Here is a 14,372-nt window from a genome sequence, read left to right as displayed (position 1 = left end):
AGGGAACGGAAATGGCCTGATAGAGGACTGCTGTTTATTGCCCTTTGTAAGATCCTTAACATCATAGTCCCAGACACGCAGAAGTGCAATACAGGAAGTGGTCAATAAACATTCTCTCCCTTTACTCCCACTGTTTGTCATCTCTTCCTTTCCCCCATTCCTTCTGGGCCTTATTCTGAACTCATTTACACGGATATCAGTCTATTGACTTCTGTGCAGCTGCTGCTGACCTACACCGGTGAAAATGAGAGCACAACCAGGCCCTCTTTTAGTACATTTAGGGTGACCAGACAGCAAATGAGAAAAATCGGGACAGGAGGTGGGGGTAATAGGAGTCTATATAAGAAAAAGACCCAAACATCTGGACTGTCCCTATAAAATCGGGACATCTGGTCACCTTAAGTACATAGTCTTGGTTTTTCACTTTTTAAATTATCTGAAGTACTACAGCTAGCCTCCCCCCCCCCCCCCCCCCCCGCCCATGGTACCTAAAGACTGTACTCTACAGCAGTATGCTGCAGTTATCATTTAATGAGACACTTCCTAGTGTTGTCCACACTTACATCAGAAAGGCTACTTAAATGAGCTGATGTGCTGCAGCACAAGTAACTCATTCAAGTAGCCACAATGGCCATTACAGTAGTGCAAAAAAAGATATGAATGGAAGTCCCCTGTGTTCTAAGAGTAAGGCAACTCCAGCTATGTAAAAATTAAAAAAAAGAGGAATACAACTCGCCACTGGCTATTCCCATGCTTCTGACAAAATTCCTTCCCTGACTTTGTTAAATGTAAATTATTCATATTTTCGTTAGGGCTGTCAATGAATTGCAGTTAATTCAAATTAATAAAAAATTAGATTTTTAAAATAGGAATTAATCAGTGTTTTAATAGCTCTGTTAAACAATAGAACACCAATTCAAATTTATTATAAACATTTGTGCATGTTTTTCTACATTTTCAAATTTATTGGTTTCAATTACAACACAGAGCACAAAATGTACAGTGTTTATATTATTCTGATTACAAATATTTGCACTGTAAAAAAATCAATATTTTTCAATTCACCTCCTACAAGTACTGTAGTGCAATCTCTGTCATGAAAGTGCAATTTACAAATATAGAATTATTATTATATTTTTAGGGCTGTAAATTAATCATAGTTAACACAAGCGATTAATGTAAAACAAATTAACACTTTTTTTTAAAAGAGCGTTAATAGCACACCGCTGTTTTGATTCTTTTCACTTACTATACTTTGGCACAGTTCTACTGTGTTCTCATGATCTGGAGTGATTAAATATCAGAAAAAGTTAATGAAGCAAAGCAGCAAAAGTTCAGGTCTTTTGAATGGGTTGTTTATTTTAAAAAAAAAAAAACTTCCTGATGGCTCTCTGTAACTATTGGAAGGCTGAGTTCCAATACCATCTAAGTACTATGCAATACCACCTATGCACTAAACATGCTTTCACTTCCAGTTCTTCTGCTACAGATAACCCACCGACCTTGGGCTGTGCCTCCACAAAGAGCCTGGCATGGCACCACCCATGCTCCTCCCCGAAGCCCACTCCTGCTTGCCCTTCCCCCTGGGTCCCAGCCCAGGCAGGCTGCTCCTCTTCAGTGCTGCTGGGGCTAGGGGACTGGGATTTGGGGTGGCTGGGGCCACGCGGCTCAGCGCTTGGGGGCCAGATGTGCCGTGTGCCACTAGTCCTCCCGGGTGTTAGGGGTGGGGGGGCCCCACACGCCGCCTGCCCCATGCTTGGGGGGTCTGGATGCACTGGGGCGGTACACCATCCTCCCTGTGCAAATGAATCCCACCAGCCATGAAAGACTATGCTTACAAACTTTCAGGATTGTGACAAGCCCATGGGTCAAAGTACAACAGCTTAACTAATCCTATGGCAAAGTGGATAGCTATGAACTGCAGACCACTCAACCTTGTAAATGATAGAGAGAGCTGAGAGATGTTATTCAAATTGCACCTTCCATTCAGTCATACACCTTGCCCTCCTGAAGAACTATTGCATCATGAATACATGACCTATGTCACACTGAGAAGGCTACCAAGGTGGAGCTTCTGAAAAATGCACAAGCTGCTGCTTTAGACTGGTGATCACTGGACATCCTTGAGCAATCACAGCTATTTTGGAGTCAAGGCATACCTGATTGATGCTGCATGGACACGTCAGTCATTTGCTTTAACAGTAACACATACTGAAGAGACATTATGCTGAAGCATGGACAGAGCATTCTTGGATGTTGCAAAAGAATGAAATATTCAAGAAAAAAGTAACAATTAGTATTGACAGTGCATGTAGTAGGATGGCAGCAGACAGCCATTGGCCTCTTGACCACATGATGTACGTTGCTCACAGTCTGCAGCAATCCATTACAGTAGCATTCAGTGCTGGTGGTTTTGAAAATGTGCTGGCAAAATGTAGAAAACTTGTGGGCCATTTCAAACACAGTCCGGCTCACAGTCAAGAGGTAGGAATACAACAAGCTGCAAATTGACAGAAACAAGAACCTCTTGTACAAGATATTTCAACCAGATGGAACTCCACATTGGGTATGGTTCAGTGCCTGTTAACGCCGACAGACCCCGTTCATTGGCAAGCGGGACTGAACCGGAGACCTCTAGAGCTTAGTACATGAGCCTCTACCGCATGAGCTAAAAGCCAGCTGGCTCTTAGCTAAGGCTGTAGAGCAGACTCATTTTATCTCTCTCTTTTTAAGTGGTCTCGGTGCCACTAAATGGGACAGAACACCACACCCAGGAGGTGTATGAGTTACACCTGCTTGGCAATAGAGCCACTATCACAGCCACATTAGGTCTTCAAAAACACAAATCTATCAGTGCTGACAAGTCAAGATTTTGAAAAACTGCAAAAGCTAGAAACTCTACTTCAGCCCTGCACGTTTGTGGCTCAACTCCTTGGGTGGGAATTGTAGGTTTCCTAGTCAATGGTTTTACTCTCATTCTGCCATATATTTCGTGTTATGGCAGTCTCGGATGATGAGCCAGCATATGTTGTTCAATTTAAGAACACTTTCACTGCAGATTTGACAAAACTCAAAAAAAGGTACCAAAATGAGATTTCAAAAAGATAACTTCAGCACTCAACCCCAGGTTTAAGAATCTAAAGCGCCTTCCAAAATCTGAGAGGGACGAGGTGTGGAACACGCTGTCATAAGTCTTAAAAGAGCAACACTCCAATACAGAGCCCAAACCATCAAAAAAAGAAAATCAATCTTCTCTTAGTGGCATCTGACTCAGATGATGAAAATGAATGTGCATCGGTCCACACTGCTTTGGGTCATTATCAAGCAGACTCCATCATCAGCATGGTAGCATGTCCTCTGGAATGGTGGTCAAAGCATGAAGGGGCATATAAATGTTTAGCATATCTGATATGTAAATACCTTGCAATGCTGGCTACAACAGTGCCATGTGAACACCTGTTCTCAGTTTCAGGTGACGTAAATAAGAAACAGGCAGCATCATCTCCTGTAAATGTAAACAAACTTGTTTGTCTTAATAAGCGGCTCATGGGTGAGCAAACTGTGGCCCGGGAGCCGCATCCAGCCCCCCAGATGTTCTAATCCTGCCCTCGAGCTCCAACCAGGGAGTGGGGTTGGGGCCTTACCCTATTCCACATGGCTCCCACAAGCAGCTGCATGTCCTCCCTCCGGCTCCTATGCGTAGGGGCAGCCAGGAGTCTCCACACACTGCCTCCACCCCAAGCACCACTCCCACAGCCAATGGGAGCTGCAGCTCCACGTAGGAGCTGGATGTGAGTACAGAGCAAGGAACATGTGCAAATGCCAGCCAGAAGGGGGAAATGGAGGTGGGGAAAAATGCTCACATGTTCCATTGATTCAGGGTTGAGTGCTAGGTTTGATGGGGTGGTGCTAGCAGGGCTATTTTCTCACTCAGACTCCCTTCTGCAAAATACAGCTCCCTGCAGGGAAGGTTACATACTGGAAACAGATTGCTTCTGTAAAGTTAAATTTTGATAAATAAATCTAAATGAATAGATCCATGCAAAGTTTATAAATGATCTGTCTTCTCTTATGAGGAGGCAACATATGTACTATTTTATTCATAAATGGTGACCCTAAATAAAAGCTGCAGCAGTTGAATATTCTTATTACATGGGCCCAGATTCACCTGGTTTCTTTGCGTCGCTCTATCAAGATAAAACTGCTGTAAACCCTACAGCCAATCAGTGCTTTGAATCACTGAAATTGACCAGTGAACCCTATCCTTTCATACTTCTATTGAGGTGGGAACCATTGTGCTAGGTGCTGTGCAAACACACATTAAGACAAAAAGCCAGATTTATCTTTACCTTGAGCTTGTTGTAGTCCATTACACCAGCACAGTAAAAAGCTACCATTCTGATTTGACCGCATTTTACACCCACCTTGCACTAGTATAATTGACTGCCCAAGGCAACAGTGAATGGGAACCACAGTTCCTGGCCCCAGACAACTACCTTTCTAATTCTTCTACATCACAATGGTATGAGTTCTAAAAGCAGACAGCTATATTTATAGGCTAAGAAAGGCCTCTGAAAAACCCATTTTGTGATGTGATTAAATTGTGGTTGCACCTGAAGCCATTATATGAGTGGTAATGAGATTCCTCACAGAACCTGTCCCTTAATATGCACTATAATTAGAGAAAACTTGCATCCTAACAGACAGTTTTTCCAGAGTGAGGGGGGGGAGGGAGCAAACCACATATTTAGCCAAAGTACCTCTGTATATCGGTCTCAGCACAGAGCCATGCAAATGTGCACTCAGAAAATTAGCACAGCTAGAAAGCAAACATCCCACAGGGCAAATCAATCCCCAGCAAAGGATAATGGGAACCCTGTTCAAGCAGCTGTGTCCTGCCCTCTGCACATTAGCACCTGTCGGTGGAAGCAATCAGTGCTGGTCAATGGACAGCTCTCCTTACAGCTCAATTCACACAAGGGTCATTAGCTGGAACCAACACAGTGGCACCCCATACTGCCAAATGGTGCCCCTTTCTTTCTAAACTCAGGCAAACAAGGACTTCTCCAAACAGCTGGCACTGCTCCTTTTAATCTTTTTTTTTTTTCCTTTTGCCTCCGTTTTGCCCTTTTCACAGTGTGCAAGGAGAGATCTACCAGAAGGTAGAAATTAGGTTATTCAACTTAATTTCAGTATGTGTTCCACTACTGGGTTTAAGAGCAGTCTTGATTGGCACAAGTCTCTTATATTCAATCAAAGCCAGACAACAACATTTAATCCATTATATCAGTTTATAATTATCTGACTTGTACTTATTTATCAATAAGGACCTTGATTTATCATTTTCAAAAGGTGGAGGGAGGATGGGTGAAGGACAGCATTGGAGAATGTGAGGCAGCCTGGAATTTTAATTACTCTCACTGGAATTGAGAAATTTTGCAGGAATGTCCTTTTAGGATTGAATACAACTTAACAGACCTCACCATACAATACATGACAACTTGATTCTTATAGCATTTTTGCATATGAACTGCACCACAGTGATTTGTGGAGTTAATTACATAGCTAAAGCAGAAAGAATTGTGGTACAAGCAAGATAGAAGAGATGCTTTCAACAAGAGTTGAAATACTATGGTGAGCCAATAGGACAGAGCAATAAAGGATGAATCCTGTGGTATTTTTCTAGTTGGCAGGAGGTTCAGAGGAGAAGGCTCTCTAACAATGGTGAAGTTGCAAGGAGGCCTGTTCTGGATGGTAATAAAAATCAAAGGACTGCCAATATTTTTAGAAATTAAGAGTAGAAATTACAATTTGCAGTCCCAGTATCTAGCTACTTAAAGAGCTCCCCATCACCATAACAACTGGCCATGCCTCTGAAGTAGTGAAATACAGATGGGGAGCTGAGGCAGAAAGATCAAAATCTCAATGCAGTAAACTCCATGGGATTAGTCACATGCTCAAAATTAAGCATATATTGCTTTACTGTTCTGGGTCTGATGGGCTTAATCCAAATACCACTGATATCAATAGGGAATCCTTCCCAAGGTCCATAGGAAATCTGCAGCAAAGTTAGAAAATGAATTCAGTCCTCCCAAATCCCAGTTCAGTGCCTTAACCACATTAACATCCTGCCTGCCTCTAGAGTATCTGAGGACAATACCAGACATAAGACATCCCCATGCGGATTGTGTTTGAGGTGCCAACAAGTGCTTTTAAAGATGAACAGCTGGTCAGTGTACTGGAAAACTATTGGATATATATAAACTGACATTTAAACAGGAAAGAACCAGGAGACTAACTACATTCTGAATCTGTGCCAAAGTACCTGGGTATTACAGAGCATTTATCATTTAAGGTCACACGTTTCTAACACATACGCACAGTGCTGAGTACAACTTAGTGGATAGTGGGGTTGGGGTGAAATTCTTGACCATTCATTCAAGTGTAAAATTAAATTCCATCATCATCAGGTTCTCACCCTGTATTCATTTGCTTTCCATGAATATTCAAGCCTTTGGAACTTTCCTAGTGTAATTCCTTGTGAAGAGTTCATATTTATCATAAAAAAAAAGAGAATCTCTAGATGTTAATTTCAAAACCATATGTTGATGAGCTATATAGGGCATCCAGTCAGCAAACCATCTGACCTGGCACTGCCCAGATACCCAGAAAATATTCACTCATTTAATTTTTCATGGATTTCTCAAAATCTGGCACAGGGAAAATTAAAATTTCTATTTCTACAATATGTACCCAATGTCTTAAAATGTTACCATTCCTAATATTTCAGTTTCTGCTCTTGGAAGATGATCAAGAATTCTCATGTGCTCATCAGGCATTGGTGGCTGGGACTTAGGCTTCCCCTTCACAGCAGTGATTCAACCATTGAGACACTGTCCAATCTCAGAAAAACATGAAAATAAAAACAGTGAAACACCATTTACTTTCTCCTAATGTAATGCACCATTCACGGCTGATAAATCATCATCATCATCATCATCATCACCACCACTACCCTTCTACATTAATGATTCATGAGGGGGCAGCTGCTCCAGGGCCCAAAGTAAACATTCCAGAGGCAGTGCTGCAGACCCGATTGTCTAGGAGCAGAGCATGTGCCAGGTGCTGACGGCCCTCACACCTCCCTTTAAAACAAATGCGATGCAATGCCCAAGCAGCATGAGTAGGGGGGTCAGTGTCTCATATGGAATTCTACATGTATAATGTACCTAAAAACATAGAAATTTATATATGGAATCGTTTTAGTATTTTACTTACATGCACACACACACTCCTACCTACCTTATACAACTGTATAAAATGCTGAACTGTTTTTGGAGGTATTTCTCAAAAATCTTAATTAGTTGTTTTGCCTCCTATGTTCCAAATAACTGCTCACAAAGTAAAACAAGTAATATAAAGGAGACAATGAGCTCAGTCTTCATGTGTATTTAATGGACTATTTCCATATCTTATCTAGTGTGTGTGTGTAATACACTCACTTCAGTGCACTGCACATACTGTACTTTCTACTGCAAGCAACATGTAAGGTATTCTAATGAGGCTTCCTAAGTTTAAATCAGCAGTAATATAAAAAATAATATCCTCCCTCTTTCCTTACATTTAAAATTCACACAGGAAGTGTGGTTGGCAAGAATAGGGATTACTACTACAAGTCAGCTCCTCTTTCAAATAGGACAATTTTGTCTCTGAAAAAAGAAGCTGCAAGAAACTGACAGCGGAACTTGATTGGCAAACCACTTGTATATTTGTGAACTTTTCCTAACAAACATGAGTCACTAATTAGCAGTGTTTCTGCATATTTTGCATGACGTGTACAGTGTAAGAGTAAACAATAGAGGGACAACTCTTGCCCACCCTCCCCACCACCAAAAAAGAAGAGTCATTTCCTGATTAGGAGGATCTTCTACATAGGAATTTTAAGGAATTCCTCATCCGCTGCAATGGTTGCTCCGGGGATAAAAGGTGCTGGCACACTTCTGAGCTTCATACACAAAATAAACTCTACTTATGTAAATCACCAGAACAAGACACCAGTCAGACTAGATTGTACAGATGTTCAGAAAACAAAGTGCAGCTTAGAATCTAGGTCACAACCTTTTTGATCCAAAAAGCTGCACAGAATATGACATTTCAGAAAATAGTTTCTAATAACAAAGCAAGGAACACAAGCGTGAGATGAGAGGTTACGGGGAGTTCCACAACTTACACGTCGAACTCAGATGTTCCATTGCAGCTACATCTTGTCAGTGTAGGATAATTTACAGCCAATGTGTGCATACACACAGGTGTTATGGTGGATGAACTTTATCCTATTTGACCAATGCATCTCTCTCGGCCTCTTCCTGAGCTTTCACTCATTCTGCCACCCATTTCCTCTATGAAAGATTCGGGTTATTTATACACAATCATTGTCTGTGGAGAAATGGGTAGAAGAAATCCAGTTGTTTGTAAATGTACCATGGCAGCAATTTAGATTAAAGTTCATCTGTAGCACTGGTAACCTTTCCTGTGTCTCCATAGGAAATATACAAACCACTACTCAGAAGAGAGCAAGGATGTGTCACAAAACATACTTACCCAGAAACTGCATGGTTTGGGGGTAGATCTTTCCTGTGCAAGGGCCAAATTCTGCTGTGATTTGCACCAGTGAAACTCCACTGGAGACAGACGGTGGGGTTACATTCAGTGACAAGCTGCCAAAATCTTAACAAATGGTTCCCTGCTCACCCCACAAGGGGGTCGTTGCCCACCCCCACTCCCCGGGACTCCTGCCCCATCCTACCCCCCCACGTTCCTTGATGCCCCCCCCAGGACCCCTGCCCCATCCACCCCCCTCCCCGTCCCCTGACTGCCCCCAGAACTGGCCAGGAGGGTCTCATGGGCCATTGTAGTGGGTGCCCACCCCACCCCTAAGAGCCAGAGAGGCCTGCTGGAGGGGCGAAGTGGGGAGTCCTGGCGGTGCTTACCTGGGGCAGCTCCCAGGAAGCATCCAGCAGGCCCCTCTGGTTCCTAGGGGTGGGGGAGCGTAGCTAGGGGTGGGGCGGGGGGAGCAGTCGCTTCCCCCACTGATCACATCAAAAGTGGCACCTTAGGCACCGACTCCGTGGGTGCTCCAGGGCTGGAGCACCCATGGGGAAAATTTGATGGGTGCAGAGCACCCCCCCGGCAGCTCCCCGCCCCATGCCCGGCCCCAGCTCACCTCCGCTCTGCCTCCGCCTCCTCCCCTGAACGCCCCGCCCCGCTTCTCCACACACACCCCCGTTCCCGCGAATCAGCTGTTAGGCGGGAAGCCGGGGAGGGCTGAGAAGCAGGCGGTGGCTTCCCGCTCAGGCCGAGGGTGGCGGAGGTGAGCTGCGGGGGAGGGGGGAGCGGTTCCCCTGTGCCACCGCCTCTCCCCCCGGGTTACCTGCTGTGGCGCGGGCAGCCCTCCTCACGCCCCAGCTCACATCCACCTCCCTGGACCTGAGTGTGAAGCCGCCACTTGCTTCTTAGCCTGCCCCAGCTTCCAGCGCAAACAGCTGATTCGCAGGAAGCTGGGGGTGGGGGTAGAGAAGCAGAGCGAGGCGGCGCGTTCAGGGCTGGAGCACCCATGAAGTCGCTAAGGCGCCGCTTTTGGCCGGTTAAATTTAGAAGCCCTTTTAGAACCAGTTGTCCCTCACGGAACAACCGGTTCTAAAAGGGCTTCTAAATTTAACAACTGGTTCTAGCAAACCGGTGCGAACTGGCTCCAGCTCACCACTGGTTACATTGATGTAAGGTAGCAGAATTTGGTTTCAAATTAAGATGAAAACTGAAAGGCATCCATAGATACATACCACCATCTGGGTGTGGTTTCAGTAAGCTAGTATTTGTACATTGAAATCATTTCCGGCAATGGAGGAAAGCCTTTTATTGTCCACAGAACAACTGATTCTCAGTTTTCAGAGTAACAGCCGTGTTAGTCTGTATTCGCAAAAAGAAAAGGAGTACTAGTGGCACCTTAGAGACTAACCAATTTATTTGAGCATAAGCTTTCGTGAGCTACAGCTCGATGAAGTGAGCTGTAGCTCACGAAAGTTTATGGTCAAATAAATTGGTTAGTCTCTAAGGTGCCACAAGTACTCCTTTTCTTTTTGATTCTCAGTTGGAGATTAAATAGACCCATAGATGTAGCACGAACCACCTTTTTCTTCCAAAGTAGCAACCAAACAGGGGTAACTGAAGAGAAACAATTATTCACTTACAATTCAGCTGTCTCTCCCCTACCTCTCAGCCTGCCAAGGCCCAAATGTGAATGGCAGCACATTATAGAGATCCAGAATGAGAGAGACAGTTATTCATGTAAGAAACAAACTGCTGCTGGTCTCCTTCCTTTGGTGTAAATAGCTCTTTTTATAACCTCAGTTTCATGTTTCTTCATTTTTGATGGAAACAATTTAACAATGAAAGTGAAAGAATATCAAAGTTGTGGAACACAGGGAAAATTATGCAACTAAAGTGAGTGGCATCCCTTGAAATGTAGTACAAATGAGTTGTATGCTCTCTCACCAGATCTCTGACTATGCACAGAAAATATTATCCATAAGAAGGAAAACAAAAAAAAGAGGAATATTGGTGGCTTATGTGGAACACCACTCAAAAGTGAGTGCAATAGTCCTTGAAGGGCCAGGTGGCCTAGTGGGCAGCATACCCTCACCTGAGGATGGGTTTAGCTTCACTCAGAGTTTGCAGTGTCCTTCCCCTCTTGTTGTCAGAGAGGGAGTGAGATTGTATCTACCAATGTGATATATGCCATCATGTGCCAGCAATGCCCCCCTGCCATGCACACTGGCCAAACCTGACAGTCTCTACGTAAAAGAATAAGTGGACACAATTCAGACATCAAGAATTATAGCATTCAAAAAACAAAGTCAGAGAATACTTCATCTCCCTGGTCACTCGATTACGGATTTAAAAGTCGCAATACTACAACAAAAAAACTTCAAAAACAGATTCCAATGAGAAACTGCTGAATTGGAATTAATTTGCAAACTGGACACCGTTAAGTTAGGCTTGAATAAAGACTGGGAATGGATGAGTCATTACACAAACTAAAAACTATTTCCCCATGTTAATTTTCCCCCTACTGTTACTCACACCTTCTTGTGAACTGTTGGAAATGGGCCATCCTGATTATCACTACAAAAGGTTTTTCTTCTTCTACTGATAATAGCCCACCTTAATTGAGTACTCTCGTTAGAGTTGGTATGGCAACCTCAATTTTTTTCTATGTTCTCTGTGTATTTATATATCTTCCTACTGTATTTTCCACTGCATGCATCCAATGAAGTGGGTTTTAGCCCACGAAAGCTTATGCTCAAATAAATTTGTTAGTCTCGAGGGTGCCACAAGTACTCCTTTTCTTTTTGTGAAGACAGTCCGATTGCACATGCACCAATTCCAAAGTTTGACAGCCTCAGCACAGAGTGGGATCTTGCCCCACCTGGTTAATTGATATAGAACATGCATGACATTGTCTATCATGACTTATGTGTTTGCCCCTGATTAGTGGTGGGAACTGGAGACAGGTGTATCTGACCGCCCTGAGTTCCAGGAGGTTGATGTGCAGTATGGGTCTTTTGAGGTGTCTACCCACCCTGGGTTGTGTGAGTGTCCAGATGTGCATCCCACCCAACCAGGGATGCATCCGTTATGACAACCATTGGGGAAGGGCAGGCAAAAGGGATTCCTGCACAAACCTTGTGAGGGTATTTCCACCAAATGAGAGATTTCTTCATGAAGGTGAGTATGGAAAGTAGTGTAGTTGGACTGTGTCTGTTCAGTGAATAAATAGTCCTGAGCCACCCTTAAAGGCAATGCATTCAGAATCTTGCATGGTCTGTAAAGAAAAGTACTTGCTGCCATGTGCCCAAACAGCTGAAGGCAGTTCTTGACCCGGGTTTAAAGGCTGATCTGATTGTGTTGATTATGTTGGAGAAGGCCCTGAATCTATGCATTGAGAGGTAAGCTCTTGCCACTGCTGAACTGAGATGAGCTCCTATGAATTCTAACTTTTGCACAGGGGTCAAAAGTGGATATTTGAATGTTCACTTGTAGGCCCAATTTGAGGAAGAGATCTATAGCTTTGCAAGTTGCCCATTAGATTATTTCCAGGGAGTGACCTTTCAGAAGCCAATAATCTAGGTAAGCGAACACTATAATTCCTTTTCTATGGAGGTGGTCTGCTACTACTGACAACTATCAAAAAGACCCTGGGGGTAGATAAGCTGAAAGAGAGTACTCTGTACTGAAAATGGTCCTTACTGACAGTAAAATGTAGGAATTGTTTGCGAGATGGATAGATGGCTATATGGAAAAGTATCCCGAAGGTTGAGGGCTGAAATAGAATTATTGCTGCAAGTGTCCCCATTTTGAATGTTTGAACCTTCACATTAAATGTTGAATAGCCTTAAATCTGGGATGGGTCTTCAACCATCGCTCTTCTTGGCACTGGGAAATACCTAGAATAAAACTCCCTCCTCCTTTGCTTCAGTGGAACCAATTCTATAGCACCCAAGAGTAAGAGAGTCTATTGTTTGTCAAAGCAGATTCTCGTGAAAGGGGTACCTGAAGTGGGGTGGAGAAGGGAGGCTGGCAGGTGGAAGAGAGGTAAACTGGATGGAATACCCTGGGGAGATGATCTCCAAAACCCACTTGTCCATAGTGATGGACTCCCAAGCCCACTAGACGTGATAAAGGTAGTCACTGAAGGGAGGAAGGCAGGTGAAGCAATGCAGCTGGTAAGAATGGTGATAACTCAGGCCCTCATCAAAACTGGTGTTTGGAGTGGAAAGGCTGCAAAGCTGAAGGTTGAGAAGTGAATGGTTTTCTTCTCTGGAACCTCTGATGCTTGTGTTAAGGGTTGTGTGATCTCCGGAAGCTCTAGAATTGGGTTGAATGGGATCTCTGCACCATCTGTGACTTACTAAAATCTTGTGGGCAGTTGTACAGATCCCGAAAAAAACAAAAAGTAACCCAGGAGTCCTTTAACGCTCATACAGATTCGTCCATGCTAGGGAACAGTTCAATATTATCAAAGGGGAGGTCCTCAACTTTTGGACCTTCTTTGGAAATCCTGAAAGCTGTAGCCAGGAGACCCTCCTCATAACTACCACTGTACAGATCAAATGGATGGCAGTGTCAGCAGCATTGAGGAAGACCTGCAGTGATGTTCTGGCAAACAGCTGGCCTTGCACAATGCTCAATAAAAGAGTTCAGCAAGGTATAATTTGTATGATTGTATTTTGTCATTAACACCTGGTAGTTGGCAATTCTTAATTGCAAAGTAGCTGACATATATGATTTTCTAACAAACAGATCTAGACACTTCTGATTCTTGTCATAGGGTGAAGATTTAACATGGTGCTGCCTTCCATGTTCATTGCATCAACCACCAAAGAATTAGGAGAGGGATGAGAGAATAAAAATTCTGAGTCTTTAGATGGGACATAAAATATTTCTTATCTGCACTCTGGCATGAATAGTGGTCGGGGTGTGCCAGATAACAAGGCCCTTCTGGACCCTGCAATGGTTAACTAGCAAGGCAATGTTGGCAGATACAGCTTATGATGTGGTTCTTTAACCTCCTCTAGAGGGATCTGCAAAGAATCCACCACTCTCTTTAAACAGTTCCTGCAACTGTTTGCAATCATCTGTTTGGGATGAAGGAGGTGGTGTAACTGTTTCACCTGGGAATGAAGAAGAATGTTGCCTAGTGGAGAGATGTCTTCATCAGCTCTAGCTTCCTGTTCCTCATAAGTTTCTTCCTAAGGTTACAGTCTCCTAGAGAGTGTAATGAAGGCTGACCATCTCTGTGACTGGTGGTTCTCAGGACCCTAGAAAATTGCTGGTGATAAGCTGCCCAAGGGTCCTAGTATGACCAAGGAGGGGATGCATATGACATGGATGGAGGTATCTATGGGTGTTCATACAAGTGAGATGGTAGTTGAGGTCATCTCTCACAAGTGAGATCAATCTCTTCAGAGACTTCTGGAAAAAAAGACCTCTGCAGGGATGGAGATGAGAGCCCCACACAGATATTTGGGAAAGTGAGGCAATATCTTCATCAGAATCCTCCTTTCCCAATTCACTTTCTAAACACTGGAGCACACGAAGAACCCTGAGGTGAAACCACAGTACCAGATGAATGCCCAGAGATCTGGAGGTCCTCCGTTCCAAGAGTATATCAGTGCCAAACAATGGTGAGTGGGACATCTCAGACACAGCAAGGTCCTGGGGAAAGTGAAACTCCTTTGATACCAAGTGTGTAAACTGGTACTGCATCAATGGCCTGCATTGAAGGGATAGTAGCAGAGGAAGTTATAGTACCT

At 43.7% G+C, this 14,372-nt stretch overlaps 1 pseudogene; it reads left to right on the top strand.

The window, feature by feature from the left end:
* Positions 1-1,313: 1,313 nt before the first annotated feature.
* On the top strand, positions 1,314-3,600 carry LOC140908193 (E3 SUMO-protein ligase ZBED1-like; annotated as a pseudogene).
* The last annotated feature ends 10,772 nt before the right edge of the window (positions 3,601-14,372 follow it).

Source organism: Lepidochelys kempii, chromosome 3 (assembly GCF_965140265.1).
Source record: "Lepidochelys kempii isolate rLepKem1 chromosome 3, rLepKem1.hap2, whole genome shotgun sequence".
Taxonomy (NCBI): Eukaryota; Metazoa; Chordata; order Testudines; family Cheloniidae; genus Lepidochelys; species Lepidochelys kempii.
The sequence above is the reverse complement of the archived record's forward strand: the minus strand, read 5'-3'. Positions and strand labels throughout refer to the sequence as shown.